The sequence below is a fragment of the Moschus berezovskii genome, chromosome 24 (assembly GCF_049115385.1).
Source record: "Moschus berezovskii isolate FMDL1 chromosome 24, NW_MosBer_1.0, whole genome shotgun sequence".
NCBI classification, from domain to species: Eukaryota; Metazoa; Chordata; class Mammalia; order Artiodactyla; family Moschidae; genus Moschus; species Moschus berezovskii.
Window position 1 is genome coordinate 44,307,986 of NC_142483.1, and position 8,583 is coordinate 44,316,568.

Below are 8,583 nucleotides of genomic sequence, written 5' to 3' on the forward strand. Positions count from 1 at the left end.
CTTTGGGTGAAAATGGTGTGTCAGTGTAGGTCCATCAATTGTAACATGTCCCATTTGATGGGGGTTGTGGATAATGGGGGTGTCTGTGCATATGTGGGGCAAGTGACAAAGACCAGGGAAAAAAAGACAAGTAAAATAGATGTTTCCAAAGACAGACAAAACAATACCAAAAGTTACAATTCGAGAAAACTTTTCCTGAAATATTTCAAACTACAAATTGAAAGAATATATTGCATACCTTGTAAATTCAACTCAGGATTCAAACCTAATATCAAAACATCCTAAAATTGTTGGAGTTTCGAAGAAAAGCAGCAGAAAAAACAAAAAACCTTGGTGGATATCCAGCCCTCCTTAACAAAGTTATTTCTAATGGAAGAATGTTAAGCTCTGTGAGGCTTCCTGACAGCAACACTTTATGGCAAGAGAAAATGATACCTTTAAATACTCAGACTTATGAACCAAAAGTTTCATACCAACTATGTTATGGCAGCAAACTGTCATCGCATGCAAGAACTTGGGAAGCTTTATTCATGTTAATTCTCTTTCGTAGGAATCTGTTACAGCTGATTGAGGTGACCAAACTGTCTTGAGAAACATCAGCAGAAAGTCTGATAGTTAATTATATGCAGTGAGAACTAAGAATGGATGCAGAATGTAAGGTGAGACTGCAACATCAGCCGGTTTGTGTGACCTAAGAATGTAAATACAGTGCAACTGCAAAGAAATAAGCAGGAAAGAGTGTGGTTTTACATATTCTTGTATGGTAGTTATATTGGTGGTATTCTATCTGATGGCTTTAATGTGAGATAAATGAATCCAGTCATGAGAACCAGGGTTCACTTAAAGGTAAAATGTTACAGATTTTAGGCCAAAACCTTCCTTGTATCAGTATTAGCTCGACGTATTTTGTCACAGGTTAGATTGATAGATCCCATATCTACATATATATGTGTCTGTCTTAACTCTGTCAACTGGAAAGACTTCTTAGAGAAATGGCAGATTTTAGTCTGAGGGAGGAAATGTACAGGTGCACCCTGGAACATCTTGTCATATCAGAGAGTGAAAATGAAAGTCGCTCAGTCATGTCCCACTCTGCAACCCAATGGACTATACAGTCCATGGAATTCTCCAGGCCAGAAAAGTGGAGTGGGTAAATGGTCCCTTCTCCAGGGGATCTTCCCAATCCAGGGATTGAACCCAGGTCTCCTGCATTGCAGGCGGATTCTTTTATCAGCTGAGCCACCAGGGAAGCCTAAGAGTACTGGAGTGGGTAACCTGTCCTTCTCCAGAGGATCTTCCCAACCCAGGAATCGAACCAGGGTCTCCAGCATTGCAGGTAGATTCTTTACCAGCTGAGCTACCAGGGAAGCCCATCAAGGGAGCAATGATACTATCAAAGATGATTTACGGTTAGGTTGAACTGACTTGAGGCTTCTGCTGACCAATAATACAACATTCTGAGCATTAATTATGATAAATGTGTCAGAATCAAATACGTTTAAATCCATGAGTTCATAATGGTAACAAAACACAAATAATTGTTCATCTTGGGAGAATATTAGGAAAGCAACTCTTTCTGAAAACTAGAAACTGAAAGGGTTCAGCACTCTTGCCTTTCCTGTACAAAAGTATAGGCTAAGTCGAAAATGAGAATGTTTCTCTTTATAGAAGCTTTCCCACAAATAAGAGGATGATAGAATTGGAGCATCACTATTTTTCAACTCCTAATTACACAAAAGCAATTAGACAGTATCTCTTGATGAAGAAAACAACTATGAAGCAGTCATTAAAATGTGCAAACACACACTTGGATGTGAATAAGCATCTAGATCCAATTTGCTGGAAATACAGAGAACAGAGGAAACTCGTTTAACTGAACCACAAGAATAGAGCCAGCAAACTCCCAGCTATAGAACTCTTCTTAACACATGGTCCAGTTTCTTCAACAAATTGCAAGGAGGGATAAAAAGGAACCAAGTGGTAAAGACATATCCAAAGAATAATCAAAACTAAACCATTTTGTTTGAAGATGCTCTCGTGGATGAAGAAATTAAAAAGTTGGGAAGTGATTATACTGAAACTCCAGGCAGTGGTTACTCTTACAAGAAGAAAGGGGATAGTGTTTGGGAGCACTTGAAGGGCTTCTGGGGTGGTTAGCAAAATTCTCTTTGGTTATGGTTAGATATGTATAATAGTTCATCTGCCTGTATGTTTGTTTTATACTGCAACATGTCTAACAAAACAAGGAACAGAATCTTACATAGCCACAGTCAACAGGCAAACAGCTGCAAAGATCATTTGAACCCAGGGCCTCTGTCTGACTTATTGGCATATTTCTAGAGCCTAGAGCAGCACCTGACTAGAACAGGCATTCGACCCATGTTTTGTTGAATGAGTAAATGAATCTGAAGATGCCTCCAACCACTCAGGTTGAATTTCAATATCTAGGTGAACTTTCCAGCACCTCCAGATGTGCATGGGTGCCAGCATATGACATCACCAGTCCTGCCCTGGCTCAGGAGATTTGAAAGGATTTGAAACTACAGCTCTGTTGTAAACTTGGAGTCTGGCAAGTTCCACAGGCTTCACGCTCCTTAGTCACTTCCCATGATGACAGCTCTCCATGCCACCTGGCTGCCCAGTGCTGCTGCTTTTACAGCGTCCCACCCTTTAGTCTTTCCTGCAGTGCCGTTTTCAGTGATAGACAAACCCTTACCTCCTCCATAGTGTCTCTTGACCTTAACATGGTCCTCTCCTTAGGACACCCTCTCCTTTGCAACCTTTGACATGGAGGGTGCTTCTTTCTCACACCCTATCGCATGGAGGCTCTCCCTAAGTGTTTCCAGACAAAATACATCTTGTACCTTCTATTAAAAATCTCCTTTTCCTCTGCTGCTCACTCACTGGTTAGTGCTTTCAACCCTCTTCCTGCTGTGGTCTTAACCCTCCAAACTCTGATCCCTTGATTCTTGGGCCAACTTTGGCTTGTCCCCTGCCCCTCCATTTCTGCCATTATTGTCACCATTTGGGTGGACATACTAGCCAGGGTACCTTGCATCTCAAAGTCTCTCAAGAATTACTCAGACTATTCAGGTCAAATACCCAGCTTTCCGATGAGCTACAGTCTCCTAACCTTGCAGCTCCTTTGTGTAAACTTGAGTGCTTTCATTTCTCCATTTTCTGCATCATCTGCCCCACTGCAGTCTCTCCTTTTCCCATACCCAGCCTTGATCTGTTGGTGGGTCTCTGACTTGCCTTACCTTGCACTTGCCTTTCAGTCTGTAGTCTGCTTTCTGTGCCTGCCCTCCCATCTGTTGGTGCCACCACAAATTCAGTCACCTGTCAGTCCTTTAATGATCCTTTTTTATCCTTTGACAGCTCCATTAGCCGCTGTTGCAAGGTTTCATAATTCTTACTCATTCCCTTCTCTTTCAGTAGACAGTCTTGCTTCCTGCTTCACTGAAGAATTGGATGCCATCAGGCATGCATGCGTGTGTGCATGTTAAGTTGCTTCAGTCATGTCCAACTCTGTGACCCTGTAGATTGTAGCCTGCCAGGCTCCTTGGTCCGTGGGATTCCCCAGGCAAGAGTACTGGAGCAGGTTGCCAGCAAGAGCTCCCAAAACCTTGTACCCCTGTACTTCACCCCACAAAAGAGGCTTCCTCTCCTCTTCCATTAGTCATCGTCTCTTTAAACTGTTAGCAGTCATGACCTACAAACACTCAGAACTGTTCCATGTTGAAAAGAGATTCCATAGTCTCCTCTGGATTACATGCTGATCCTTGTCCACTGCTGGTTCATTGTACTTCAGAGTTCCTGAAAAAATTCCACTGATGTCCCCTTCTTATCCACACTTCTCTGGTGATCCTCACTCAGTCACCTGCCATTCTCTCCCTGAACAGACTTCAATTTGATTCTACCCTCACTCCTCTGAACATGCTTTTACCACAGCCAACAGTGGACTCTGTCACCAAATCTAAGAGACCCGTTTATAAGTCCTTAAATCTGGACCTCTCCACTCCATCTGACCAGCTGAACTTCCCCTTGAATTCTAAATCCCTGGTTTCCCTAACACCACATTCTCACTATTCTCGTCAAAGCTCTGACTCTTTCTGGACATCCATTCCTCTGACCTTTATACATTAGTGTTTCCCAGCATTTTGCAACTCCATTCTCTTTTCACAGGACACAGCCACCCTGAATAAGTTCACCTGTGCTTCACTTGTCATCTGTTACTTGCATGTCCATGTTTCCGGCCCAGATCTTTCTCTTGAGCCCCCAGAGCCATGCAAGTCAGCTGACTACTGCACCGTCCCATCAGGTTGTCCCACACGTATGTCTCAAATTGATTTATCTCGTCCCCTGCTGTACTGGCAGTTTTTCCCTTTCCCCTCAAGCAAAAAATGTAACTCTTCTCAATGCCACTTAATCCCTTACCACCACCACCACATCTGTCAGTAAGTATAATTCAGATTCCTAAATGTTAAATTCAAAACCACTGCCACCACCTTGCTTCAGGCCAGACTTCTGCTTTCCTTTTTATTAAATCGTCCCCAACTAACTCAACCCCCATAACACAATGAGAAGAGGGATCTATCTGAAATACATATCTAATTGTGTCCTTTTTCTGCTTAAAATCCTCGCCTGTTGCTCTTAGGTCTGAACTGCTGTAAACAGTCTCAGAGCTTTGTCATCATCTGGCCTTTGCTGCTCTCTCCAGATGAGTCTCTGACCCTCCCTACCTCACACTTTACAGTTCAGCATTATTAAATTGCTCTTCTCCACAGGTTCAATTCTGTTTCTCATCTCAGCCTTTTTCCCCTAGCTGCCTTCTTTCATGAATGGCTTTCCTGGCCCCTGCCTACCTACCTCCTGTTCATTCTACAGTAAAACCATCCATCCCCCGCTCTACCCACCCCACCTGAAGCCGTGTAAGGTATCCCTGTACCTAACAGTACCCTGCACCAGGCAGATTTCGCATTATTGTTACATCCCCAACCAGACCATTAAGACAAAGGCTCTGATTTTCTTCTCTAAGTTCTAAGCAGATACTGTGTGCTCAAAATGTGTTGAGTGAAGGCTCAATTCCTAAATGCAAAAATTAGAGGCAATAGAGCTGCCATCTGGGGCATGTTACTATGTGTAAGACACTGCAACACAATTCACGGGCATCCCCTTATTTGTTCCAGGTTCCCTGAGAGTGCTGTCATCATCCCCTTTTACTCAGTGGGGATTTAGAGGTGAAAGGACTTGCCCACGGCCACTCAGGAGTAAAGGGTGGAGCTTTGTGTTCCAGCCCATGCAGTCAGGAGCTGGCAGAGATGGCCAGCTCTTCTCTCTCCTGGAAACAACTCCAGTTTTAGTTAACAGACTACATTTCAGTTAGGTGTGTGGTGTGACTCAGTCCTGTGGGATCTCAGGAAGTCTCCTTAAAATGAAATATGGACCAAAGTGACAGGTCCAAACAAGGCCATGAGGTGTCCTTGAGAATGAAAGCCAGGACTGAAGATGGTGCTGAGTTCTGTGTCAGTCATGGTCCGGCTACCTTCATGTAAGGTCTGTTAATACACGGCTATACCTGATACAAAGGGGCAGGTTGAATCTCACCCCTCTTAATCCCCTGGGGGCCAACTCAGAAAAGGAGAAGCTAGCGTGGGTGATATAAAGTGTGTCTTTATTTGAACATCATTCCACCTGCACTGAAGCTCAAATCCAGCAGCAGCAGAAGGGGTCAGGACCAAAATCAATGTTACCAAATTGGACGATGAACAGCGAGGACACATTCAGACGGAACTTACTAATGGAGTGTAGACAACACCAAGCTATCCTAATGACACACAGCACGGGCCCTCTGCTGGTCAGAGCTCAGGGGAGGACTGTGGCTCCCTTGTTCCCTTCTCAGGAAACTCCAGTCCCACCTGAAGGCTAGCCCTGAGCCAGGCAGGGGCCTGCGGAAGTTTCTCGAGCCAGGAAGATCCCAGCTTCTCCAAAGAGAGGGTTTTTTGGTTTCCCTCAGTTCACACTGGGAGCTGCAGAAGGGTGAATCTACCTCAACAGGCAGCCAGGCAGGAATTTTTACCCCACACACAGCCTTCTCTTAAAAGCTCCCAACTTCTTGGCTATAACAGGCCTGAAAAAGATCTTGAACCTATCCATGGTACTGATCCCCGAAGAGGAAAGTTCTCACATTCTAAGACCTGGAAGGCCTTGAGCAAGCGGTGCTCTGAACCCCCTCGAGGTTGGAGCTGCCTTGGCCTCTCCTGAGAGAGTCCTGCATCAGGCAGAGGTCTGGTCCAGGCACGGCGAGGGGAGGAGTGCCTCAGTGGACCGCTCACACACAGCTCAGCCTCTTTCAGCGACCAAGAGATTCAGCTGGGAACAGACCATCTCTGCTTCAGCCTCCTCCCAAAGGCTTAAACCAAGTTGCCAGGTGTGGGTGAGAGCAAGCCACAAACATCCTTGCTGTGGCGGCTTCCTGGCCCCGGAGAGCCATCTGGGTCCTGGCTTGCTGACGCTTCAGCCTCACCTGGGGCTTTGCTGAAGCATCTCCTTCCTGCTCTGCTCCCACCTCTGCTGAAGCCTCAGGGACTGGACGTTGGTTTGGTACCCACTCCAGCCTCTTTCCATTCCCTAAGGTACTCTGGTGTTCCTTCAGTCCCACGAACACTCTCCTCCTAACCCCAAGCTCCTGGGCGCATTACCCACTGCCCCTTAGTCAGGGCAGCAGGGGGCTGGGTGGATAGTGACAGGGAAACACCGTCCAACCACTCCAAAGGAAACCACCCCCCTGTCTACCACTAACCCACTCCAGTGGCGCTAGCCTGCTGGGCAATCACCCAGATGCAATTCCTTCCCAACAGGGTGGGGCAGGGCTGCCTGGGCCCCGCCTCTGCCTCTTAGAAGCAAGGTCCTAAGCTTCCCGCGGGCAGCGCGCCGGGGTTTGTGGCTCTCACGGGTGGCAGCGGCTCCCCATCCCCAGCGCCTGGCCCCTACAACTCGCCTCTCTCTGCCTCCTTACATCCCTGTGCCTTCCTTGTCTCTGGCCACCTCCCGCCCGAATCCTAGTTCTGTGTCCATCACGCCCCGCTCTGGCCACTCTTTCTCGACGCTGTAATACCTCGTTCAGCCTCCTCCTGCTCGTAGCTCCATCCCTGCCTCTTCCAATCCCTGTGCCGCCTCCTCTCCCCCGACTCTATCTTCTTCCCATATCTAATCACTTGTTCCTGCTCCCTCCTCCTGATGGCTTCCAACACTGGGCTTTGGTTAGGATCTTGAAGGAACTCACTTCTGCCCCCCACCCACGAGGCTCCCCCACCCTCTCTCAGCACGGGACCCTGGGGGGCAGGAGGAGGGGCACAGTGCAGGGGCCGGGGCATGGGGGAGGCGGGTGGGGTGTTTGCCCAGGAGGAGGGCGTAGAGAGGGCAGGGTTCAGGACTGAGCATCTTCCAGGTTTCAGGAATCCCCTCAGAACCAAGCATGTGATTCCAGTTAGGGTCCAGCTGGGGAACTCGGGCAGAGGATTTCTACGGTCTCTCTTGGCAACCCTAACTCTCAGGTCCAGGTCCAGTGGAAATGAACACAGGGTTGTGAACACATGGCACTCGCTGCTTTCCTCTCTCCTTCGGCTGAGGCCGACATGACATGGTGACCACGTGCTTCTCCACTGAGCCTGCAGGGGCCTCCCGCTGCCCCTCCACAGTGGGCCAGGCAGCGGGTACCTGGAGACAGAAGTAGGCACACAAGATGAAGCTAACCGGCCACCCAACGGGGGGCTGGAGGGGCCATCCACACCCCAGGCCAGATGGCTCTACCACCAGGACCCCCAGGCAGTGACGGGAGGTCAGACACACCTATAGTCTCCATCCTGTGCTCCCCGGGGGTGGGGAGAAGACCCCTTCATCTGCCCCCCACACACTTACACACGCACACACACACTCACACACATTCACTCATGCCTCGGCTCCAAGCATGCCCACTGGGTTTGAGACCATGGGCAAACCGCAAGGCGAGAGGTGGGCAGGGAGAAGGAAGAGGTGGGGACAGGGTTACGAGGCCTGGGGATGGGGGCAGGGGGTACCCTGTTCAGAGGTGACCTGCAAGTTCAAGTTATGCAGAAAAGTATCAAAGAGGCAAGACAGTCTCTGCCCTTGGCAGAAAGGGGTGGGGGGACAACACGAGATGGGGCAGAGGGGGGAGGCATCCCCTAATTCCCCACTCATGGGCCCCTCCCCAGCCCCAACCCTGACAACAGGGCCAAGAAGTCTATGCTGTACAAGACAGGCCAGGGGCAAGGTCCAGTCCCTGGTGAGCCGTCCGCACAGGCAGGAGACGGCCAGCGCCAGGCTGAGCCACTTTCAGCCCCAGCCTGCAGCAGCCACGCGCCACCAAGACAGGAGTCTGAGCACAGCCTCCAGAGCGGCCTGTCTTGGCTCAGAGTCTGCGCTGACAGGGCCCCAGTCAGCAGCAGACCCGGAGGCCCTGTGCTTTCTCCCTCGGTGCAGCTCGGATTCCTTCAGGAGAGCTGGAAGCAGGCTGGAGCAGAGGGGCCTCGGGGAGGCCGGTGGTGCCTGGAGCTCTGTGAG